Source organism: Gorilla gorilla, chromosome 2, assembly GCF_029281585.2.
Source record: "Gorilla gorilla gorilla isolate KB3781 chromosome 2, NHGRI_mGorGor1-v2.1_pri, whole genome shotgun sequence".
NCBI classification, from domain to species: domain Eukaryota; kingdom Metazoa; phylum Chordata; class Mammalia; order Primates; family Hominidae; genus Gorilla; species Gorilla gorilla.
Genome location: NC_086017.1, coordinates 199725645 through 199752750, shown reverse-complemented (window position 1 = coordinate 199752750; position 27106 = coordinate 199725645). Strand labels below are relative to the sequence as shown.

At 38.5% G+C, this 27106-nt stretch overlaps 1 protein-coding gene and 1 long non-coding RNA gene across 15 annotated transcripts in view; one reads left to right on the top strand and one right to left on the bottom strand.

Moving 5' to 3' along the window:
* LPP (LIM domain containing preferred translocation partner in lipoma) overlaps positions 1-27106 on the bottom strand; it is a 741548-nt gene that overhangs the window by 225796 nt on the left and 488646 nt on the right. The gene's annotated exons all lie outside the window — the stretch shown is intronic.
* LOC129532300 (uncharacterized) overlaps positions 13114-27106 on the top strand; it is a 34478-nt gene continuing 20485 nt past the window's right edge. Inside the window, exons 1-2 of the long non-coding RNA XR_008677984.2 lie at positions 13114-18024; positions 18619-18735. This is a non-coding gene — a long non-coding RNA (uncharacterized lncRNA). The remainder of the gene's footprint in view (positions 18025-18618; positions 18736-27106) is intronic.

Here is a 27106-nt window from a genome sequence, read left to right as displayed (position 1 = left end):
GACAAGTGACAATATGTGGTTTGTAATAGGTTTAGTGTGCATATCAAGTGACATTTAACCGTATAAATTCTGTAACAGGTGTCCCCAATCCCCAGGCTATGGACTGATAGCGGTCCTTGGCCTGTTCCTAGCAGGTGAGTGGCAGGCGAGCCATCATTACAGCCGGAGCTCCGCCTCCTGTCAGATCAGTGGTGGTGGCATTAGATTCTCATAGGGGTGCGAACCTTATTGTGAACTGCGCATGTAAGGGACCTAGTTTGCATGCTCCTTATGAGACTCTAATGCCGATAATCTGAGGTGGAAGAGTTTCATACTGAAGCCATCCCTACCCCACCAACCCTGGGGTCGTGGAAAAACTGTCTTCCAGAAAAGTGGTCAATGGTGCCAAAAAGGTTGGAGACCACTGCGTTACAAGGTCATTTGCCCAATTACAGTCCTGAAAAAATCCTTACTGCAGCTTTTCTCGTTGGGTCAGAAGACGGTAACACAGCATATGTTCTGAAAATATGCATAATATATATCATGTATATACAGACCGAATTTAATAGCCACTCTACCCGTTGGAGTTTTAAGTAGCGATGTACTTGACACTCAATATGACAACATGGCAGGTGGAGAAAAGAAAAGTAAAAACTTGTTTGAAAGAGTTTTATCTTTAATTTATCAGGTACCAGGAGATTTTGAAGGCAAACATAAACCCTCCTGTGGAAACATTTCATTTACCTAACAGCTTGAGATCTTTGCTGTGGATTATCTTTTATGTGACACTCCCCCATCCCTTTCTTGAGTCTGTATATGCAATTAAGGGAAATACAAAGCTGTAAATGCCAGACACCACAAGGCGCTTTAATCAGATCCAACATGTCTCACATGGAAAGACCACAAGGCATCCACACATGTGCAGGTTACTGCACAGGCTCACATTCACACAGAGATGCCTTCCAATGATTTTAATCCCACCCCTCACAGTTCATCATGTTTGTTTTTTTTTTTTTCTCGCCACTTGTTTGTTCTTTCCCTTTGGACTTTGTAGTGTCTTCTGTTCTCTTTGATGACAGTTTGTCAATTAGATGCATTCCATTCAGTTCAGAAGTTCATTAAATTCAGATAACATACTATTCTTGCAAGCTGACTGATGTTTATTAATGTAACATGTGACACAGGTAGTACAACAGGGAATTTGATCTTTTCTTCGCATTACTCAGACACCTAGAATAATGCATTGCATCTGCTATTCACTAAGGGGCTTTATAATATTATTTACATATTTAAAGATTTCTGGAGAGTCACATGGCTTTGAGAAATTCACGAATGTGTGCACTGCACAAAGATAAATTAGATATAGGCAATATGCTGATTCACATATCTCTAAATAGCTTTAATTTTTGTGCCTGCTTTGCAAGGGGATGGAGAAGAAAAGGGGCAGGAGACAGGAAATAAGAAGCTCTTTACGTAATTAAGCTTTGGGTATTCAACAAGATGTTGGAACTATTAATAGCTACCATAAAGTCAACCTTTAAATTTAAACAGTAAGTCCAAAGTATTTTCCTCTATTTGTTATCTCATTAAACTGTTTTTTCTACTCTGCCTTTCTAAAGAATAAAAACAAACAGAAATGAAACAAATTCTATCAGGCCACAGTCCCTCACAGAACCTCACCAGCAGGAAAGATTTCCAAAGGCATGCAATGGAAGAACTGAGATGCAGCAAAGTCCATGGTATCTATGGGACCTCTGACTCTCCCAAATCTTAATAACTGTTTGTGCCAGTTGAACCCATCAGGATAAAGGTAGTTTGAAGCAGCCCAACGATGTTATATCACTTCAGGATAAATAAGGCTAGCAAGTTTAATTCAAGAAACATTGCTCAAATGCATATTACCTGCTGAGCACCTTGAGATTCTATGAGATGCATCCTTTCCCCTTAGGGAGCTTCCAGTTTAGGAAAAAATAGAAAAGCACTATGTCTGCATAACTGAGAGAAAGTTTTAAAATATTTTTATTGTTTCACATAAGGACAGGATTGAGTCAACATTTCTCCCTTCTTTTCCTTTCTCTTCTCTCTCTTTCTGGTCACACTAACAGCAGATGTTGAAATGTTCATGTTTGTGCAAGTGTACTGCAATAACAGTCAAAAGCTTTACTTAAGAGTGCAAAATCATTAAGCACTAACTAAACATCAGAATATTCCTTTTATATCCCCAAGTCTGCTGCCTATTAAATGAATGAAAGAAAAATGAGTTAGGAGTTCTCCAAGATAAATCAGCTTCCCTCAAGTTAGTCGCTTAAGCCTGTTTGAAGACATGCTATAGATGAGGCAGGGTGCATGTCAAAAATGCATCTTTGTCAAGCGTTTATGAGAAGACAAGCCACAGAGTGGGAGAAAGTATTTGCAAACAACACGTTTAACAAAGGACTATTATTATTGAAAATATCCAAAGAACTCTCAAAACTTAGTAAGAAAAACAACCATTAAAAATGGGCAAAAGACCTGAACAGACACCTCACCAAACAAGATATACAGATGGCAAATAAGCAAATAAGCCTGCTACCATAGGCAAAATCCAAAAGTCTGACAACACTGATACTGACAATAAAATTCTGGCCACAATGTTGTAGCAACAGGAACACGCATTCATTGCAGGTGGGACCGCAAAATGGTACAGATACTTTGGAAGGCAGTTTGGCAGTTTTTTACAAAACTAAACATACTCTTACCATACGATCCGGCAATCACATTCCTTGGTATTTACCCAAATGAGCTGAAAATGTATGTCTACAAAGAAACCAGCACATGGATGTTTATAGCAACTTTATTCATAATTGCCAAAACTTAGAAACAACTAAGATGTCCTTTAGTAGGTGAATGGATAAACAAACTGTGGACATCTATATAATAAAATATTATCCAGCACTAGAAAGAAATGAGTTACCAAGCCATGAAAAGACATGGATGAACCTTGAATGTATATTATTCAGTAAAATGGCAATATGGAAAGGCTGCATACTGTAGGATCCCAACTATAAGACATTCTGATAAGGCAAAACTATGAAGCCAGTAAAAATTTCAGGGGTTACCAGGGGTTGGGGGAGAAAGTAATGAATAGGCAGAGCAAAAATAATTTTTAGGGGCAGTGAAAGTATTCCGCATGATTCTATGATGGGAAATAAATGTTACACATTCATCAAAGCCCATAAAATTTACAACACCAAGAGTGAATGCTAATGTAAACTATGGACTTTGGGTGACAATTATGTGACAATGTAGATTTATCAATTGTAACTAATGTGCCACTCTCGTCGGAGATGTTGATAGTGGGAAAGAATATGCATTTGTGGGATTTGTGGGGATGGGGGTATATGGGAACTTGCTTGTATTTTCTGCTCAGTTTTACTGTGAACCTTGCTTTTAAAAGTAAAATGCCTATTTAAAACACACACACACACACACACACACACACACACACAGATCTTTAGAAAACCATTTCACACTAGAGATGACAAGAAGTCATATGATGCTTACTATTGGAGCCTAAAATAGTTGAAAGAGAAGTTTAAGACAGAAATAATGAATCTGATTCTTGGTTCTGATTTTAACTAGCTATTTAACAACCCCTCTAAACATTGATTTCTACATGCATACAATGGGAACAAATATTTACCTGAAAGGAGTTTTGTGACCATGAGAATAACATAATGAACACACAAATATTACACACACCTTAAAGCATGTACACATTATTGAATGTTTTTGCTTTTAGATAGGTTGAAGCACCTTCTGCAAAGAATTGGCTCCCCAGATCTTAGGTTTTCTGTTTGCATATGCCAACATTGAACAATATCATGCTGTTGCAATTATTGTAGGTAAACAAAATTGGGGAAGGAGTCACAATCCTGTGATTGGTGGCCTTAGGAGCATTTTCACACATCAGGAGAACCAAGGCAAAAGTAAGGAGAGAATGTAAAACCAAAAAGCAAATCTATGAGAAATACAGGTAATAAATATGTGTAAAACTAAAAAGCAAATGAGAATGTAAAACTAAAAAACAAATATGTGAGCTGTGCTTTGTGCCATTCCATTCATTTTATTCTCTCGTGCTTACGCTTTAAAGGACCTAACCAATGTAGTTCAGAATAAGCTGACTCCTGTTACACATAAAGTGAAAACCATTTGGATGAGAGACAAAGAATGAGGAGGAAATGGATTGGGAACAGTAACAATTACAAGCAGAGGGCATATAGATTGCAAAATAGTTTCCTATTCTTAAATGGTGTGTGTGTGTGTGTGTGTGTGTGTGTGTGTGTGTGCATAGGATCTAACCCCACAAGGAGAACTAATAGTATAAAATGAAAATGGAATAAGCTAATCAAATATTCATATGCACAATGGGTTCCATGAGAGAAGGCTGATAGCAAGATCCCTTGCCAAGCTGTGAGTTGGAGGAAGGATTTGTAGCAATCCGTGGGGAGTTAGGAGCAAGTCTCTGGCTGCACTTCTGTGCTGTAGTGGATCCCGTCCCAAGCTACCAACTTGCCTGCTTACCTGCCAGGCTCTCATTTTTTATAAATCTAACTTGGAAAACAATTGAAGAAACATTTGTTGAATAAATATACTCCGAACATATATTAAGGGCCACCCTGGATTCCTTTGTTAGCAGCTAGTTAACTACACAGATAACTATATTTACCGGCTTACTTGATGGTTACATAAAAACAGCTCCAAGGTGGAAATGACTAATCCTATTTTATAGATCCAAACTGAGGTTCTGATAAAAGACGTAACATGTAATTAACGACTGCCTTGCTAGAAAGCAACTGAGTCTAGGTCTCCTGACTTTGATAATCATGTTCCATCTACTGTATAACATTCTATTCACCTGTATTCAACGATCATTAGGTCCCAGGGACACAGAGAAATATATCATACATAAACAGCCATCTAATGCTGAAGAAAAATTATCCCTGATACCTAACAGGTTATTTTACACCATAAAGAATGCATCAAGATGCACTGTTATTTTTTAACACTTACTAAGCATCTAGACTATATTTGGAAACATAAAGTTGAGATGCAGGGGAGGCTGCTAGCTCTGTGGTCACTAAGAGCACCTTGTGTTTCCTGAAAGACATGAAAAATCTTCAAATCACTCCATCATTATTTCATTAAATCCATTTTTGCAGCTTTTAAACCTAAGTGTTGTGTGGAAATGGGGCTCTGGAGTATCATCAAGTAACTCTTTTGGCTCAAAGGCAAATATAATCAACCTAAAACAGCAGGTCAGCAGGTCAGTAATGCAGCCAGCCAAAGGACCAGATTGTCACACCTTCTGGAACACTGCAAGGACTTGAAGATAATGTCCGATGAAAGTCCCTTTTCTCAATTTTGGAGGGAGATGGGTCAATCCTCCCCAGAGTAGGAAGCTCTAAACAGTCAAACATTTATATGGATGGCATATCCGTGTCTTTTGTGTTATTAATCCACAGATAATGTCTAAGATTTATGCCTCCAAAGATAGAAATGCATTTCTGTTTTAGACATGAAGCTGTGCAAATGCCAGGAAGAAGCAGCCAAGAGTGTCTTTCGTGAAGTAGGATTGAGAGAGTGGAGAGAGGAGAAGCACGGAGGGTATGTCGTTTGCTTTAGACTCATTAGTCCTATTAGTTTGTTAAGCCAGTCGCATGTATTAGTTTAATTTAAAAAATAACTTCAGTTAGGAGGCCAAGGCAGGCAGATCACCTGAGGTCAGGAGTTCGAGACCAGCCTGGCCAATATGCCGAAACTCCGTCTCTACTAAAAATATAAAAAATTAGCTGGGTGTGGTGGCAGGTGCCTGTAATCCCAGCTACTTGGGAGGCTGAGGCAGGGAGAATTGCTTGAACCCGGGAGGCAGAGGTTGCAGTGAGCTGAGATCATGCTGTTGCACTCCAGCCTGGGCAACAGAGCAAGACTCTGTCGTAAAAACTAAACTAAACTAAACTAATAACTTCAGAAATATGGAACACTTCTTCAAATGTTTCAAAAACAAAACACTGGTTACTCATTCGTCGTCACTGTCACTGTGTTGATTGATAAACAAATATGTCAAGTAATCCCAACACAGTCACCAAGTTCTAAGGTTAATAGGAATATTAAGATAACACATATCTGAGCTGCACCATTATGTATTTTTATGTGTCACTTTTCAGTTTACAGTACCTACTCTCATAATGTTATAAGAGACGACCAATGCTGTAAGAGTACTATGAGCATGCATATTTACAAATGGAAGAACCTGTAAGAGTATTATCATAGAAGTGGTGTTTTTGAGCTTAGCCAACTTATATATTTTTTAAAGGTATTCTCTATAGAGAAACAATTGTATTAAAAGCAGAGGGATGAATGTAATGGGTTAGTGTGCTTGGGGACTAGCTCTTTGTTTAGGTTGGACAAACTATGGATATCATGAAGAAATATGGGGTAAAAAGACTAGAAAGGCTAAGAAAAAAAGGCCCATAGATATCAGGCTCTGGAATACAGACCTAATCCCATAGCCATGGGAATCTATTCAAAGATAAACTCATGAGTAGCAAACTGACAAAACCAAAATAAAAAGAGCATATCAAATATGCAGAATCCACTGGTAATGCTAAATTTATACCAGCCTGTGATCAATGATTTATAATGTCGAGGAAAGCCAAGTATAGCAAATAACATAAGGGCAAAAATTGTGAAATTAAAGTTGTAATGACACTCACAGAATTCTTTGCCTTTTTTATACATTTTTTATCCATATCAAAGTGAAACAACTGTAGTAAATGTACTATACTATCTGCTTTTGGATATATATATATATACCTTGACAGCTCTTGAAAACTTATACATCACTCCAGTATTACAAAGAATGTGCATGCTCCAGGGGAAAGAGGAAAAAAATAATTGAATTCAGATATAGTCTCCTTAGACAACTTAAAACCCCTAAACAATTCAGCAATTAATAAAATACCTAAAGACCAGCAAAATGTTCCATGGAAATGGGCCAATGTGGACTCTATTTGGAAAGCCCTGTGAGAAAGTAGGGATCAAATATAATCTTCAAAGGAGGTAACAGAATATCCTTTTCAAGAGCTACTGAATGAGTGGTTAGCTAGAAGTGGTATCATGTAGTAGGAAGAACAAGGGATATTGGAAAGCTTGAATTCTCACTTCATAATTTACTAGTCCTGTGATTGTGAGCTGGTCCCTTCTCTAATCCTGTTTCCTCATCTCTTTCACAGAGCTATTGGGCAGCCCTCAGCGGCATGCTGTGCAATGCCGATGTTAGGTATTACTCACTATTATTCCTTCAAGCCAGGAGGCTTCATAGAACCTGCATTTCAAATGGAGGAAATGAGTGCGATTTGCTTACAATCACAAATCCAGTCAGTGGGAAAGTCACGTTAAGAGCAAGAACTCCCAAATCCCTCCAGATTTAACCACCAGGAAATGGGTCACCTGTCAGTAGTACAAGAAGGACACTGTCTGATGTGATTTGCTACAATTTGGCAAAAACAGAAGCTTAGCCACAAGGCCTTGGCAGGTGAGCAGAAAGGTTGTTGCTGGTTTTTTCCAACACTTTGTTTTTAAATGTAATTGTTTGTTTGCTTTTTTTGAGTCTACACAATCTGTTCTTTGATTTGGGATCTCAAACAGTTTGCGATTGCTTCACGGCTTTGAAGATCAACTTTAAGAAATGAAACCAACTTGCTGTCACAGGCTGTGAGCTTGAAGGCAGCCAATATTTGCAGGCATAGCATGTGGAAGGAGGCAGTCAGGTTTGTCTTCAGAACCCTTCCTCTGAGGCCTGGCAGCACCTGGGAGTGCCTGGGCACAGACCTTCTTTCTAAAATCAAGGTGTTTTGTTTTTTTTTTTTCCTTTTGGAGACTGAGTTTCGCTCTTGTTGCCCAGGCTGGAGTGGAATGGCGTGACCTCGGCTCACTGCAACCTCCACCTCCTGGGTTCAAGCAATTCTCCTGTCTTAGTCTGCTGAGTAGCTGGGATTACAGGCATGTACCACAATGCCTGGCTAATTTTTTTGTATTATTAGTAGAGACGGGGTTTCACCGTGTTGGTCAGGCTGGTCTCAAACTCCTGACCTCAGGTAATCCACCCACCTTGGCCTCCCAAAGTGCTGGGATTACAGTTGTGAGCCACCGCAACTGGCCCAAAGTGTTTTTTTAATGTGAGATTAGCACCGCTTGCACCTTGTATAAGGAAGCACTGAAGTCACTGGTAAGAGCTGCATATGGTAGGTTTTGACTAAAAAGTTCAAAATGGTATCAGGATTATTTAATTTAAATAAACTTGTGTATAGACCAATTCTCTCTATTCTATAGTAGATTTCTAGTAGATATCCTCCTTGATCCTTGGAGAAAAACTCACTGAACTTCTGAAATTTAAGAAAACTTAAGGTTGGAAACAACCTTCATGGTGATCTATTCAACCCAGAGATCTGCTTCAGTTGGTGACTAAATCCCCAGTGTAATGTTCCAGCATCCCCAGGGGTGATAATCACACTATCTTCAAAATAAAATAATCATTGAGATAATCCACGCTTCTTCCATGCATCTTCTACCCAGCATCGTTATATTGTGATACTAATTAAGCAATCTCCCTAATTCTGTCTGCCAATTTTCTCTTAATCCTTTTCTAAAACCCGCCTTATGCTGTGTGTCTTCCTTGAACAGGATAATTCTACTTTTTTTTCTGATGTCCTTTCCCTCATCTTGACCCTGATACCACTTCCTGATCAAACTCTGGCACTTTTCTATGTGCTGCTAGAAATGGAAACTTCTCTTCTGGGCACTTTTTTATTTTCTAGTTAATGGAAGAACAGGGGCCTATTTTACATGCATATCAATGTTCAAGTGACTAGAACATGGAAGCAGATCAGTTAAGGCTAAAGGAAGAGAGAATATCCTGCCCTGTATTGCAAAACAAAACATGAGCCTAAAGAAGAGTGCATTTTGTATCTTCTGGTCATAGTTGACTTCTCTATGATATACATGCATTCACCTGATTAATAACTGGTGCCATTTTATTTTACATGCATATTACACATATGTTTGTTCCATATAAATCATTTAATTTATGCAGTTTTCCTTTCTAAAGGATGCTGGTCGAACTCCATCAAACTCCTGGACTACAATATTCCATTGGTATTAGTATGATAAGGATTGTTTCCGTCCTGCTGGGTATAACCAAATTGAAGCTATCTTCCTAATTTCTGACTCACTAAAGACACTGCAGGTTGGAGTCCTCTGGAATTTATTTGTGAAAGGATTCTTGTACTTGCAGATGTAGAATCTGCGATCATTACTTATAGAGGAAGAGACTGGGTAAGCTATTGGGGGTCACGCAGAAACTCAGCAAGACTGAGAAATATTGATGGACTTACAACATTTTGCTGAGTGCAGTGCTTAGGCATGCAGTTACTTGGAGAAAATTGTGGAAAATTGCTCCATTTGATATTGCCATTGATTTGTGGAGATATGTGGAGTACATGTGTGTACGCATACACACACACACACACACACACACACACACACACAACACAGAGAAAAAGAGTTAATCGTCTGCATTTTAAGGGCTTTGTTGATTTTCACCCTAAGGTATGTAAGAATCTTGAAGTGAAATGTCGCTAAATTCGTATGATGCACCATTTTTACGGCATTTTAACACAGATTCAATTTCCAGAACGTTCTATCTCCCTGTCTACTTATGTTATTTCTTCCGTCAGGAATGTCCCTTTCCTAACACTCCTTTCCCTGAGGTCACTGATTGTCCAAGCTCAGTTGGCCAGATCCAATCAACACCATTTTCCTTCTGAACCTCCTCTTAATTCCTAAAGAACATCGTTTCTCTTCATGACACTTAAATATATTTTGTTTTGTGTATTTGTGCAAATCAATTGGATTTCCCTTTGTGTAAACCACAGAACTATAAACCACAGTACTTTTCCTAGCTCCACATAATGATGAGGTCCTCAGGAAATCTTTGTGACTTCTATTTCCTAAATATGAAATAAGGGTCATGGGCATTTTAGAAAGCACACAAGAAAATTTGTTCACTAAGACTAAGCTCACAGGGGACAAGGGATGTTGGCATGCTAATCCTTTACCCCATTCTACCACCAAGCAATGGCAGTGGTGGCAAATCACTAACTGAGCTTTAGCTAACAAGCCTGAGGACAGATACGATGGCACAACCAATTAAAGATTTGTCAGTTTTGCATGTAAGACTCATAAGCAGATCCTAGCCAATCTACTGATCAGAGATTCTAACTTCTTATTTAATAAACAAAGACATAAAAAGATCAAAATGCAAAGAAACAAAAACCAAGCAGGAAAATAAATTTACCTCATAAACTTAGTAACTGAGGGCTGTATATGATGTTGATTGGTTACATTGGGGCAGGTGCGTCAGGCGTGCCTATGAATGCAAGCTCAAAAAGACAGTGCATTTAGTAAAAAATATTTTTGCAGACTTTTAATTATCTTTCACAGTCAGTCTTCTACTCCAAACTGGACCATCTATTATATATGGATGACTTCAGTCCAAGAGTTTCTTTGTAACTCATCTGTTTAGAACTCAGGAATTCATTCTCTCATTAAAAAAACAGTGCTATAATTGTGTGTTAGGTTCACAGGCTAATCCAAAATTTCTATTACACCTATAATTATGTTAACCGTATTTTCTGAACCCAAAATAGAAACATGGTATGACAAGTTCAAGTACAAAAGAAAAGTAATAACAAAAACTTACACAGCCAGAAGCTTAACGTGTGCTCATTTAATCCTTACAACACCTCAATGAGGGAAGTCCTGTGATGTCCCCTTTCAGTAGATGATGCTCAGGGAGATTAGGAGAGGTGCTCAACATCCAGAGCTTATAACTGAAGCAGTAAGATCAGAATCTTTGTAGTCTGATTCCAGAGCCCATCTCAACCTCTATGCTTTACAATTTTTTGCTAAAAGAACATGTTGTGAAAGCTTCAACCTATTGTCTCAAGACCACTCTTCTTGAGGAAAGAATTGGCAGTGGAATCAGTCTCTGCTCCAGCTGCCTGAGGAAAAAGACACACACTTCCAAACCAGTGTTAGAGGTTCCATGGCCCAAGACAGAGAACTGAGGTGTGAGGAGCTTAGACATTTGGGGGTAGGGTTCTGGATAGAAGACTGAGCACATAAATGTAGAAGTAGCTCCTAGACAGGACATGGTAAGAGGAGTGACCATAAGGGATGGAGACCTATGGTTACCAGCATTGTGAGTAATAGGACCTGGTAAATGGTGGGACTTGGGATACCTCTTTTCTCAAATACCAGGGGATGTTTAATTATTATTTCTTAAAGGCTTCATCAAGGCAGTTAAATGACTTGTTCAAGGTTTCACTGCTTATAAACGGTAAAACTTACCTGACCCTACTTCTGACTCTAAAGCCACAGGGCTGTCCCCTTAAGTCAAACTTTCTGGCCTAAGTCTACAGATATTCCCCAGAATTTAGAATTGATCTGAAATGCAAGAGAAAAGGGTTTTTTTTTTTTTTTTTTTTGCATTTTACAGAATCGGTTCTGTTTTGCATTCTACAGAATCTGTTGTACAGAATCTGTTTAATTGAACAGATTCTCCTCCCTCTGGCCAAAACTCTACCTGAGAAGGAGAAAACCATGTGATGAAGAAACCGAACTGGTGACAGAGGGTCTATAGGCTGGTATCAGAAACAAGGAAAGGAAAAGAGGACAGAAAATAGAGAAACCTCCAAGGAAAGTTGAAAGTAAGGGAGCCCTATGACAGTCTAATAAGAAGAGCCATATGCATGTTTGGTGAAAGCATATGAAGTCCAGATCACTATTACTTCCACTGGCAGCATGTGCAATAACGTCAGTGGCAAAAACAATTTCTTGGCAATGTCTGGAATAAGACAGGTTGCTCCAGTGCAGGAAAATTCAAAGACTCTTTTCTCTTGCATTTCATATCAACTAGAAATTCTGGGGAATACCTGTAGACTTAGGCCAGAAAGTTTGATTTAAGGGGACAGTCCTGTGGCTTTAGAGTCAGAGGTAGGGTCAGGTAACTTTTACCATTTATAAGCAGTGAAACCCTGAAAAAGTAATTTAACTGCTTTGATGAAGCCTTTTAAGAAATACTAATAAAATGGAGATAATGATTACAACCAACCTCTGTTATAAAGACCAAAAAGATAATGGATAATACTTTAGAAACTGTGGTGCCATTATAAACACACTGATAAGGTTTGGCTGTGTCTCCATCCAAATCTCATCTTTAATTCCCACGTGTTGTGGGAAGGACTTGGTGGGAGGTAACTGAATCATGGGGGCAGGCCTTTCCCGTGCTGTTCTCATGATAGTGAATAAGTCTCGTGAGATCCCATGGTTTTGAAAATGGGAGTTTTCCTGCACACGCTCTCTTCTCTTGTCTGTTGCCATGTGAGATGTGCTTTTCACCTTCTGCCATGACTGTGAGACCTCCCCAGCCATGTGGAACCGTAAGTCCATTGAAACTTCTTTATTTTGTAAATTGTCCAGTCTCAGGTATGTCTTTATCAGCGTGAAAACGGACTAATATACACAACAAACTATTTCAAGATAGAGTTGAAGCTTCTAGAAATAAAATGTTTGTTTCTACCCTTGCCCATCTATCATGAGTTCATGTTTTCAAACATAGTTTAAGTTTCTACTGTTTTATGAAATCTTCCCCAAATTCCCAAAAGCCAGGCCATCTCTACTCTCCAACTCTTCTCTGCCTCATTATCTTATCTCATATACAGCATGAGTTACACAAAGGAGTATTTGCTGCTTTCTATGTCCATCTCCACTAACAGACTAAGGGTTCCTGGAAGGCAGACTGCGTTATATATGTCCGAATATCCCAGCATATGGCAGAAATTCCTGAAGCACACAATATCCTCAGAACAAACTGGTTGAAGTTGAAAGGGAATTTGTCTATCATCTTAGCCCAGGTTTTATTTTTTCTTTTTAATTGTTCTACATCATTGACTGAGTGTTTCAAAACTGCATGCTGTGTAAATTTAAAAATATGATTACGGTCACTATTTTTTTTTCTTCTCCTTCAGGATTAATTCGTTTTTATAGAGTGTCAAGCCTTTTCAATAAAGAGACGGTAAATATTGCAAAGTTTGTGGGTCATTTGGTTTCTCAAAACTAGTCAATGCTACCAAGTAGACAGAAATCAGATATAGACAACACATAAGCAAATGGGCATGACTGAATTCCAATAAAACTTTATTTACAAACACAGTGGTGCACTGGATTTTGCCTATGGATTATAGTTTGCTGGACTTTTTTTCTGGACATATAATACAAGTCCCTTTTTTTCTATTTCCAAGTCACTCAGATAATGTAAAATCCTAATAATCAAATGCCCTATTGCTCTGCCAACCAATTTTAAACTGCGACCAAATGCTTAATATTTGTGAACATCCTTGTGGAATCTGATTTGTAGTCTTTCATCTTCTGACAGCACTTGGTATAGGTCCATTAGAATGCAACCAACAAGGACAGAAGATAGCAGAAAAAACAAGCAGCGGAGCAAGTGTCCACAACCCTTGACTCTGATGGGCACAAGCATAGGTCTCATCACCAAGAAAAGAGGTTTAGAAACAATGTCTCATGATATCAGAAGATGTTATGTCCCCGCTTTATGCTAGCACATCATCTGATACAGAATAAAACGCAGTAAATCAGGGAATAAATGATGAGTACAGGGGATTCTGGCTCACAAAAAAATCATTTTCAGCATGGACTGCCTGAGTTTATGATAATATTGACATCACCTTCAAGAAATTCTCCCTGTTTTTTTTCTTTAACTCATCTATGGAGTGATAACATTTTCTTAGCTGTTTTTGTCTCCATAATTAAAATAGGTATTAGTGCCTAAGTGAATTCTGTAGTAAGGATATAGCAAAATGCTTGCCATATAGAGGGCATAACAGTTTGTAGAATGAATGGATGGATGGATGCAAAGCATCAGACAGAATGTTTCAAGTGAGAAATCTATCCTAATCTGAAACATACCATTAGGTAGGAACTCTAGACAGACAGATGGATAGATAGATAGATAGCTTTAGCTGTAAATATTAAATAATAATAGAGACATAGAAACAGGACAAGGTGGAAGCTTAATAATTATTACCTATAACAGAGGAATTCCCTCAGGAAGAATTTACCTAAGCCTTCTATGTGCTTCCTTGGTTCCTTGTTCATTATGACATTTAGCTTAGGAAGTTGGAATTAGTTATTTCTGCTTTGTCTCCATTTCTTAATCATGAGACTCTTGAAGACAGGAATCATAGTTGACTCAGGAATTATAGTTGTTTCATCTCTCTCTCTCTGTCTCAGACCCCAATGCATTTCTTCTATGACTCACTGCAAGGCTTTATATAATAATAAAAAAAACCTTCACAACTATTTGAAGAATAAAGGATTTTGGATGCCTGGCAAAAGAATGTAAGTGCTATCACTTCAGGACTACCAAGATGGTATTTCTCTAGCTCAGAGTTTCACCTGCGGTTATCACTTCCCACATGGAAAGGGACTGGGTTTCACTGCAGGAGCTCTGAGTTCTATTGTGGTTAAGTCCAGTCCCCTTTGGTGAGGCTGAGATGAGGACTAGTCTGGATACAACTCCTGAAACTAAAGGTGCATTAAATCACAGTGATGTAGCTGTCATCCAAATCCTGGAGGCCACTCTGGCAAATCATCCTAACCCCTTTGTCCAAGGATATATTTTTCTTTGGCTTGAGTGTTTACAATGTAACCATAATCCTAGTTAAGCATCATCCTTTACCTGTAAATGCTACTGTCAGAGCATGACATACTGGAAACTTAAAGCTATTTTAAATGTAGGGCTTTGAGAAATAAAAAAACTAATTAGCTTCTCACTATCAATTTTTTTTTGCATTTGAAATTTCCTTTGTTGAGTTTACTTAAAATATGGAATATCCTTTGTGAAAATAGAACATTCCTGCTATTAAACTGAAAATGACAATGACGATAGCACTTTGACAAGATAACACAGTGATAAAAACATTTTGTAGCAAACACTTCATATGCCAGAATTAGAATCAAGCAAACACTCTTTTCCCTTCCTGAAGCATTACAGAAAAGAGGAAAAACCTTTTTAGAGAGGAAGAAAAAATATTTTTTGACATGTGCATCTTAGCTTGGTTACAAGAGCTAAGAAACCAATACAACCTAGCAACATGCTGGCCCAAACTGGCCAACAATAAAATAGAAAGGGGAAAAAATAAACCTCCAGTGCCAGATCCATCTCAAGTGGAAATTTTCTTGGTGCTTGAGCACCAGAGTCATCATTAAACTCTGGAGAAATTCCCCAGCCTCAGGAACACTGGAAACAAATACCCAAATGAGGGTACTATTTATTTAAAATAAGGGTACCATACTGAAAGTGATTCAAGAAGTATGAAGGCTAGAGAGAGCAAATGAAGGAATGAATGAAGGAGAGACCAACAGGACAGAAGACAGAGATCTTACTGCAGTGGGCCAGAGATGATATCTGGGTGTCTGGATACGACGTGAGTGCAGGCGTACACATGAACAGCTCATGGTTCCCCACCAATCCTCCTCGATGAGTATTCATTGTCTGAAATGGAAACCTCATAAGCCAGTTATGAGCACTAAGCAGGATCTAACTTCCCATCCTGATTTGGCATTATGTAAACCTCTGTGAGCTCAATGGATTTCCAGGGGCCTAAGGTCTTCATCTATGGAGTGGGAGTAAGGCATGATCCTTTAGGAGCCTTTGCTAGTGGTGAAAAGAATTCACCATCCCTATGTAGCCCGTAAAGACTGTAGAATCACATGATGGCTCGTTTTTTCTAAGTAATACTTAGTGAAAGTTTAATCTAAAGTCAACTACATCATGTGCTCAAGTCAACTAAAGTACTATTATAATGCAGAGCACCAACATATTAATGGAATATGAGGAAGGTTCCATTAAAATTTTCCTATTTATGTAGTGTTCTATTGTCCAAAAAGTACTTTCTCATTGAGTCTCATGTTTGAACCTCACAACAAGCAGAGTGAAAAAGGTCTAATGATTATTCCAGATTTACAAATGAAAACATTGAGGCTTAGTAAGACCCAACGATGTAACTGAAGACCCATCTTTGACCACAGGCCTTATGTGCTGACTATATCCCACAGCTTTTTTCATCCAGTCTTCCCTCACCTTTAATTATGAAAGAGGAACACTTTTTGAGAAAAATATGCTAAAGTAGCCATGACAGAGCAGAGAAGGCTCAGGTCAGGACAGCTGTGATACATTACAGAAATGACCGGCAGTGACTCTTCTTCAAAGAACGTGTTTGAGGTAAGCTCAGGTGCTCAGATGCTCTCTCTTAAATCCATGCAGACAGGGTGGAGCTGATGCTTGTTCTGAGGTCCCCATAATAGCCAGGACTAATGTGAATGCACTCTCTGTCTCACATCCACACCTCCTTTATTGTCTCTTGAAAGTACACAAAGGGGACCATAGGGAATGGCAGGGAAAGGTTTCTTAACCTTGGAAAGGCATTAGTACCAGCTGTGTCCTGAGGTATAAACACGCTAAGTCAAACAAAACCCAAGAGAGGGCAGGAGAAAAGGAACAAGTGAATCAAGTGTTCTGTTTACAGTCCTTGCAGGCAAATATTTTTTTTTCAACTAATGAAAGATCCATTCATGAAGCCCTATCTCCCAATTAAGCAGGCACTTTCCATCAGGCACGACAGCAGATGCTCTTTACCGGATCAAGCCAGGCCCCCTGATACAGTGAGCCCTGTGTGAGGACCACAGCTGGCATCCCAAAGTCAGCAGAGTCCTGCACAGGGTGGGCCCAGGTCGGGGCTGGATGGTGGGAAGTGCAGTGTGTTCACCTCCACCCTCTTCTGCAAGTGAGCTTACACAGGGAAATCCAGAGTAGAAGTGAACAGTTCAAAACAGGGGTTCCAACTGTTAAGAAGAAGGGTGAGTGGATGAAAAGAAGTAAATATTAGTTGAATACCTATTATGGGCCAAGAACTAGGCCAGACACTGGCATGTTATCTAGCTCAATTAACAGCAACACTCTGCTTGGCACATATTCACAGTAAGGCTCAGGCAGGGGAAGCAACCTAGCTAGACGCAAATGTCCAGGAACTGGCAATGAGATGTGTATTGAGGTTGCAATGATTCCAGAGACTCTGTTTGTTCCTTTTATAGCTTCCTGATGATTTGTTCGGTTTATGCATCTAAGCTTCAGCACCATGTGATAGAAAGGGAACTTGTGTTTTGTTCCTAGCTGAGAAACTTTTTGGCTTTCTGCCAAATGTGGGGCATCAGTTGAGGTGATTTCTAAGGAACATTTAAGATCTGGTAATGTTCCAATTCTGTGGCATATAGGAGCTTTTTGTACTTAAATGTAGCAAGATATCAGTGGTTTTGAGGTTGTGCCCCACAAAATACCAATTTGCTTTGGGTAACTCTATATGCACATCCTTGCCTTTATGGGCAACCTGACTCCTATGGCCTCAGTTGCATCATTAGTAAAACAGATAACAAAAACTCTGCCTACAATCATTCAAAAATTCGCAAGGAGAACCAACTGAGTTTATAGTACTTTGTATGCAAAGAGTTATTTTACAGATAAAATCAGCATCATTGTTCTTCCAGGGGCTAGCTTACAGGGTTCCTGATCATTCACTGGTAGCCAGGACTGCCTCAGTAAACAGAACTTTGGGTATGGTTCTGTTTACCATATTATGCTCCAGGTGACCAACTGAGGTTCTGGCTGACCATCCTTGGTCACTCCCTGACTAAGGAATAAATCCTGAAGGAAAAAGAAGAAAACGTTGATACTTGTACCCTAGGGTGAATGAATGAAGCTATGAAAGTATCTGTCCCTAGCAGGTTGCCACACAATATCCATAATATCATTTCTTCCTAACAACAACCCTGATAAAAGGAAAAAATATCTTCTTCATTTTACAGGTAAGGACATACAACAATGTCAAAATCGGAAGAAATCTTAGACATGATTTCATTTATTTCTCTGTTTAGATTTAGGAAAACTGAAAGCCAAGTCTTGAAATATGTAGGCAAAGCTTTAAAATATAAAGAAAATATAAAGATAAGGTCAGAATTCTACTTTTACCTAATGATTATAAACATTTTTTTCCTGAAAATTTTGCTTAGATTCAGATTCATTTGTCTGATATAAATTATTTAAAGAATTTATTTTCTGTTTTTTTTTTTTGAACTGATATTTGTCAATCAGGGCATGACAAACTTTGCAATCCTCTCAGGGTAAAAGAAGTATATAAAAATTTTCTTATAAATGCACTATCCCTTTAAAAATATTTTCCTATAAACAAGAAAAGAAGGGCTCAGTAGGTTTATCTGAAGCTACTCTGGGTTACAAAGGAGGGCACTGGCAAAACTGATATTAAAGAGAAGGGATCCACATTCCCACACTGTAGGTATTACTGCGCATTTGTCTCCTAATGAAAAGTGACCTTGTACTCCATGCACGAGACCACACCTCACATAACAACATCTGATTTTGAGCCTTACATTTCTTAACAGGGATGAGGACAGGACCCCGAATACAGATGCTTCAGATGCTTCTGAAAATCATATTTATGAAGAATTGCTTAAGCACTGAGGATGGCCATCCAAATGGAGAGACGACTGAAGAGATTTGTGAGTATTGTCTTCAACGTATCTAAAGAAAGCATATAAACAAAGGTGCTTTTCCTCTCTCTCTCCAACCCTTCCTTATTTCTTTCCTTCCATTAAGGAAAAAAAAAAAAAAGTTCTAGAACTGAGAAGTAGGACAAGGGTTTAGAAATAATGGGAAAGAGCTTTCACTTATTCAAATATAAAAGTACTTGCTTTGGAAGGTAATAAGCATCACATCACTGGAAATAGTAATTACAACGATAATAAAAATAACCAGTAACTGAGTACATACTATTTTCCAGAAGCGGCTAGGTATTCACATGTATTTCTAATTTACTCTTTACTATAATTCTATATGTAGATGCCATCGTACCATTTTGCAAACAAGAAAGTGGAAGTTTAGAGAGCTTCAATAATTCAAGGTCACACATAGTTACTAGAAAACAGAGACAAAATTTGAGTCTAGCTTTGCCTGATTTCACAGTTTACACTAATCTCTTTCTTCCTGTTCCCTCTCTTGTCTGCACCCTGCACCAAGCCACAGCTACCTTGTAATAGATACGACCAACAAATACCAGGTTTGGAAGAACTGGTCACCGTTTTGTTGAGTTAATAAATCTATGTAGTAGTTGGCCATCTCCTCTCAGCATAGATTCTTTTTTCTCTTTTCTTTTCTGATAAAAAATTTTGGCTTCCACATTATAAAAACCCACTCTTTTGCAATGCTCAATCACACAATTTTATTTTAGTACTTTTTTAAAGCTTGGAATAAATAATAGATGAATTTCAGTGACAGGAAGAGAGAACCATTCTTAGATTACATATCAGCAATATTGAAAATATACTTTTTTGTTATACTAAGTGGCCTCCAAATTTGAGATTAATTCAGGAGTTTCTCTAATCTGAAAGGAACATCATTTCCCATATCAATTTATTTTTATCTTTGCTCAGAGTCACAAAGTTCTCCTGAAGTCCACTAGGGTGTTCAAAATTCTTGGATCAATATTTAAGCTTTTCCATAAGATGGAACCATTTCATCCTACCAAACGTTTGTTTACTTCTTTCACTAGAATTGTTTTCTTTAGCTAAACTGGATACTCATTGATCCTGAACTTGTGAAGTACATTCCCAGGGCTACTGCCTTAGATCCTTTTGTTCTTTCAAACCAGGATGCTCTAAATTGTTCTTGTATCCAAATCATCTCTATTTATTAAAGTCTAGCTCAGATCCCTTCTCCTCCAGGAATTTCTTTGGAACACAGAATAAGCGATCTTACCTCTTCATCTTTTATTAAAATATGATGATCATGAGATTCTTACTGGTAGGTATGATGTAGTTTTTCTTTCCCAGTACTAAAACTGCCTTATAGTTAAATATTTCATGGATATTGGATGATGTTACTGATCTTTGTTCATGAAAATTCCTCTAAAATTCCCAGTCAGGGGTATTTCTGTCTTCCTTTAAGTATCAAAGGTTTTATCTCTATCTAACTTGGTACTATTTTCTACCTTGTGTCATAGTTATTTGGGTTACCACTGGGTTCTTCCCAATAGACTTCAGGTTACTCAAGAAAAACAATCTCATTGCTTTTTGTACTCCCAAACAGAAATCCTAGCACATAGAAGCTACTGAAATATGGGGCATTTTAAAGTGATGGCTCAGGGGTGTCCCATGGTCTGCCAGAATCCTAACCTGCCTGAGCACAGGACAGGAGACATCACATCTATACTCCTGGGTTGCATATACTCTATCTAAAAAGGCGTTCAGAAAAATTTTGTTTCATTTGAAGGAATCCACAACTACTTATACTTCACTTCTTGTAAGAGTATCAGAGAGCTTCACACATGCTCATTCTCAGATTTTTATAATATGTCTTCAGCAATGCAATATTATCTCTCTTAAGTCATTCAGTGGTGAGACAGTATTCCCAGCTGATGAATCTTTAGGTGCATTACTTATTTAATTGAATCTAAAAGCCTAAGACAAATGAAGAAGTGACAGTCTTGGAGTTTAAAATGCGCTGGTCTCAGCACATTTTACTTGTCTATAAATAGAAGAATAAAAATGCACCAAGCTAACTGAAGTAAGTTCTCTTAATATTTGCAGCAACCTAACTGTGTGGTCCTGGGTACAACTTTCATCTCTGAAACTTTGACTTTCTCCTCTGTAAAATGTCTGGGCTAGAATAATGAATATTCAATTTCTAGCTCTACACATTCAAAATTCTAAAAGGAACCTATGTAGTAAGAATCAAAAGTTTCCTCTCATTCATTCCTAGTCTCAAACTCGCTTCTTCTTGTACCTAGGCTAGAGCAAAATATTTCAGTGGTCAGAAACTGTAAATTCTTTTAGCATTTTGGCACTTTTATAACTAAAACTCAACTATCAGGTTAATTTTTTTTTTTTTCCTGAGATGCAGTTTTGCTCTTGTTGCCCAGGCTAGAGTGCAATGGTGCGATCTCAGCTTACCGCAACCTCTGCAACCCGGGTTCAAGCAATTCTCCTGCCTCAGCTTCCCGAGTAGCTGGGATTACAGGCATGTGCCACCACACCCAGCTAATTTTGTATTTTTAGTAGAGACAGGGTTTCTCTATGTTGGTCAGGCTGGTCTCAAACTCCCAACCTCAGGTGATCTGCCTGCCTCAGCCTCCCAAAGTGCTGGGATTACAAGTGTGAGCCACCGCACCCGACCGATTATCAGGTTACTTTTATGGCGTCCATCACCCACAGCATGGCATTTTATCCCAATTGTTGACCTCTTGAGTTAAAGATGTCATCACGTCAAATAATAAGTCTCAGGGATAAAGCTAAAATACTCTGAATCTTTAACATTAAAAGCTTAATCTCCTAAAGGGAGACTTCACCAAATACTGTACGAGGACATTTATTCCATTTCTTAGTCCGGCACTGTGTGTGGCTTCAGGAAAGTTGTTGACTACTAAACGTTAACCAAACATCCTATTTTTAGAAGAATATTTAGCTCCATCTTTATAGTGTCTGGACCTGTAACTATCCATTTCTCTAACATTATGCTGAGCCACATGAGAAAATTAATACAGTGATAATATTTCCAGGGCACACTGAGTCACTGTCCAACGTCTAAAATGGGAAATAAATAATTTATGAGGATTTCTTAGCTCAGTGAGAAGAAAGGTACTTGACTACTGGTTTTCTGAAATAAACCTCAGAGTTTAACTTTGGAGGAAATGTTCTATTCCCCAAAACTGGGGATGCTAGCTTAAAAAAAAAAATTCCACTTCAGGCTCATGAATATGAAGTAAGCATGGGCAGATGTCAGTATCACCAATAATTATCAAGCACAACTGCTATAAAAGCAAGGATGCGGTTTGCTTCTGATGGTAATAGGCCTTCTTTGGGAAATGAAAGATCAGGTCCATTCCATCCGGCAACCAGCCACGGGAGAGGCTAAGGATCAAAGACCTCCAGATTCAAATCCCAGGCCACACAGAAAGAAGGGAGTTTCTATCAGAACAGTATGAATGTCACAGCCATTGTGGGAGGCTGCCTAGTCCCCATGTGAATTAACAGAAGTGTTGTGTCTATACTTGGTCCATCCAAAACCTTCCTTTGCTGCCAACTTTACCTCAAAAAGAAAACAAAGAAGAAAAGAAAATAATAGTTATGCTCCTGGATTCTGAGTCCTCACAGTGCTGCTGCACAAAATTATTTTAATGGCAAGCCAAAGAGTCTTGCAAAACACATAACGAAGCCATAATAAAATGGGATATGCATCCTGCTGCTCCGATCAGACCACTTCTATTCACTAGTTGTAACTACTGACTTGTTTTTCCTTTGGTATTAGGAGCCTTATTACTGTGCTGAACATAACATACCTCATTTTGTTTTCCTACCTGTGCTTGTCTCTCTTACTGATGACTGAAATTTGATATTTATGAAATCACATAAAAATACTGTATAATCCTCCCCACTAACCCCTCCCAAATAGTATAAAAATTTTCAGAGGACAATAGAAAGATGTACACTTCTATGCATGTGTCCTCTTCTCTAACCACTTCTAACTGACATTCTTCCTCTCACTCTCTCACTCTGGCTGGAGAACACACTGTACTTTGGAGATAATTGACTGTGGAATATGATTATGTTTATTCAAAAACAGGTCACACAGACTGCAATTTGAGAGTCTTCCTTTATGCTCTTTAGTTATTTTCATCCAAGGGAAATGCATAACACTGTTTCCTGCAAATCAGAAATGTGGAGCCTTAATTACTTCTTTAGATTTAACCTTCTGAGAAAAATCGACTGCAAATGTACCCTCCTCCCTTGTGATTGGTGAGATTTGGAACATTCATCTCAGATTCTCATTTAGAATAAAATAGAATGAGAGTGAGGGTGCACTCACATCATTCTAACAGTATGTTCTACTGTTTCTGAAAGAACACATTATGACATTTGGCCTTATTTTTTGGAGAATAATACAAATAGTAATTTCTGTATGGGAAGTTGTGATTGCAATAATCAGTTGTGTGATCAATAATCACTGCCATGGTATAGACATGTAGACAGATTGCTCTTTGGCTTGACGTCAGAGCTTTTTCTCCAGTGGCCAGTTACTGTCATTCTGATATATTCAAGTTAAAAAAAAAAATTCCAAAAGAGCTATATGGTAAGGCAATGAGACTCTTGCTATGGGAAGAGTAGCCCATATAAATCACTTCTATTGTAAAAAAGATACCCATATTGCATAGGTTGGATTTTCATAAATTAAGGTGACTTTTATGGGATACCATGAGGGATCTGTTTCTTTTTTTTTTGTCCCAAACTTTTATTATTATTATTATTATTATTATTATACTTTAAGTTTTAGGGTACATGTGCACATTGTGCAGGTTACTTACAGACGTATACATGTGCCATGCTGGTGCACTGCACGCACTAACTTGTCAACTAGCATTAGGTATATCTCCCAATGCTATCCCTCCCTCCTCCCCCCACCCCACAACAGTTCCCAGAGTGTGATGTTCCCCTTCCTGTGTCCATGTGATCTCATTGTTCAATTCCAACCTATGAGTGAGAATATGTGGTGTTTGGTTTTTTGTTCTTGCGATAGCTTACTGAGAATGATGATTTCCAATTTCACCCATGTCCCTACAAAGGACATGAACTCCTCATTTTTTATGGCTGCATAGTATTCCATGGTGTATATGTGCCACATTTTCTTAATCCAGTCTATTGTTGTTGGACATTTGGGTTGGTTCCAAGTCTTTGCTATTGTGAATAATGCCGCAATAAACATACGTGTGCATGTGTCTTTATAGCAGCATGATTTGTAGTCCTTTGGGTATATACCCAGTAATGGGATGGCTGGGTCAAATGGTATTTCTAGTTCTAGATCCCTGAGGTATCGCCACACTGACTTCCACAATGGTTGAACTAGTTTACAGTCCCACCAACAGTGTAAAAGTGTTCCTATTTCTCCACATCCTCTCCAGCACCTGTAGTTTCCTGACTTTTTAATGATTGCCATTCCAACTGGTGTGAGATGGTATCTCATTGTGGTTTTGATTTGCATTTCTCTGATGGCCAGTGATGATGAGCATTTTTTCATGTGTTTTTTGGCTGCATAAATGTCTTCTTTTGAGAAGGGTCTGTTCATGTCCTTCGCCCACTTTTTGATGGGGTTGTTTTTTTCTTGTAAATTAGTTTGAGTTCATTGTAGATTCTGGATATTAGCCCTTTGTCAGATGAGTAGTTTGCAAACATTTTCTCCCATTTTGTAGGTTGCCTGTTCACTCTGATGGTAGTTTCTTTTTGCTGTGCAGAAGCTCTTTAGTTTAATTAGATCCCATTTGTCAATTTTGTCCTTTGTTGCCATTGCTTTTGGTGTTTTAGACATGAAGTCCTTGCCCATGCCTATGGCCTGAATGGTAATGCCTAGGTTTTCTTCTAGGGTTTTTATGGTTTTAGGTCTAACGTTTAAGTCTTTAATCCATCTTGAATTGATTTTTGTATAAGGTGTAAGGAAGGGATCCAGTTTCAGCTTTCTACATATGGCTAGCCAGTTTTCCCAGCACCATTTATTAAATAGGGAATCCTTTCCCCATTGCTTGTTTTTCTCAGGTTTGTCAAAGATCAGATGGTTGTAGATATGCGGCGTTATTTCTGAGGGCTCTGTTCTGTTCCATTGATCTATATCTCTGTTTTGATACCAGTACCATGCTGTTTTGGTTACTGTAGCCTCGTAGTACAGTTTGAAGTCAGGGAGCGTGATGCCTCCAGCTTTGTTCTTTTGGCTTAGGATTGACTTGGCGATGCGGGCTCTCTTTTGGTTCCATATGAACTTTAAAGTAGTTTTTTCCAATTCTGTGAAGAAAGGCATTGGTGGCTTGATGGGGATGGCATTGAATCTGTAAATTACCTTGGGCAGTATGGCCATTTTCACAATATTGGTTCTTCCTATCCATGAGCATGGAATGTTCTTCCATTTGTTTCTATCCTCTTTTATTTCCTTGAGCAGTGGTTTGTAGTTCTCCTTGAAGAGGTCCTTCACATCCCTTGTAAGTTGGATTCCTAGGTATTTTATTCTCTTTGAAGCAATTGTGAATGGGAGTTCACTCATGATTTGGCTCTCTGTTTGTCTGTTATTGGTGTATAAGAATGCTTGTGATTTTTGTACATTGATTTTGTAGCCTGAGACTTTGCTGAAGTTGCTTATCAGCTGAAGGAGATTTTGGGCTGAGACAATGGGGTTTTCTAGATATACAATCATGTCATCTGCAAACGGGGACAATTTGACTTCCTCTTTTCATAATTGAATACCCTTTATTTCCTTCTCCTGCCTAATTGCCCTGGCCAGAACTTCCAACACTATGTTGAAGAGGAGTGGTGAGAGAGGGCATCCCTGTCTTGTGCCCATTTTCAAAGGGAATGCTTCCAGTTTTTGCCCATTCACTATGATATTGGCTGTGGGTTTGTCATAGATAGCTCTTATTATTTTGAAATACATCCCATCAATACCTAATTTATTGAGAGTTTTTAGCATGAAGGGCTGTTGAATTTAGTCAAAGGCCTTTTCTGCATCTATTGAGACAATCATGTGGTTTTTGTCTTTGGATCTGTTTATATGCTGGATTACATTTATTGATTTGCATATATTGAACCAGCCTTGCATCCCAGGGATGAAGCCCACTTGATCATGGTGGATAAGCTTTTTGATGTGCCGCTGGATTCGTTTTGCCAGTATTTTATTGAGGATTTTTGCATCAATGTTCATCAAGGATATTGGTCTAAAATTCTCTTTTTTGGTTGTGTCTCTGCCCGGCTTTGGTATCAGGATGACGCTGGCCTCATAAAATGAGTTAGGGAGGATTCCCTCTTTTTCTATTGATTGGAATAGTTTCAGAAGGAATGGTACCAGTTCCTCCTTGTACCTTTGGTAGAATTCGGCTGTCAATCCATCTGGTCCTGGACCCTTTTTGGTTGGTAAGCTATTGATTATTGCCACAATTTCAGATCCTGTTATTGGTCTATTCAGAGATTCAACTTCTTCCTGGTTTAGTCTTGGGAGAGCGTACGTATGAAGGAATTTAACCATTTCTTCCAGATTTTCTAGTTTATTTGCATAGAGGTGTTTGTAGGATTCTCTGATGGTAGTTTGTATTTCTGTGGGATTGGTGGTGATATCCCCTTTATCATTTTTTATTGCGTCTATTTGATTCTTCTCTCTTTTTTTCTTTATTAGTCTTGCTAGCGGTCTATCAATTTTGTTGATCCTTTCAAAAAACCAGCTCCTGGATTCAATAATTTTTTGAAGGGTTTTTTGTGTCTCTATTTCCTTCAGTTCTGCTCTGATTTTAGTTATTTCTTGCCTTCTGCTAGCTTTTGAATGTGTTTGCTCTTGCTTTTCTAGTTCTTTTAATTGTGATGTTAGGGTGTCAATTTTGGATCTTTCCTGCTTTCTCTTGTGAGCATTTAGTGCTACAAATTTCCCTCTGCACACTGCTTTGAATGTGTCCCAGAGATTCTGGTATGTTGTGCCTTTGTTCTCATTGGTTTCAAAGAACATCTTTATTTCTGCCTTCATTTCGTTATGTACCCAGTAGTCATTCAGGAGCAGGTTGTTCAGTTTCCATGTAGTTGAGCAGTTTTGAGTGAGATTCTTAATCCTGAGTTCTAGTTTGACTGCACTGTGGTCTGAGAGATAGTTTGTTATAATTTCTGTTCTTTTACATTTGCTGAGGAGAGCTTTACTTCCAAGTATGTGGTCAATTTTGGAATAGGTGTGGTGTGGTGCTGAAAAACATGTATATTCTGTTGATTTGGGGTGGAGAGTTCTGTAGATGTCTATTAGGTCCGCTTGGTGCAGAGCTGAGTTCAATTCCTGGATATCGTTGTTGACTTTCTGTCTCATTGA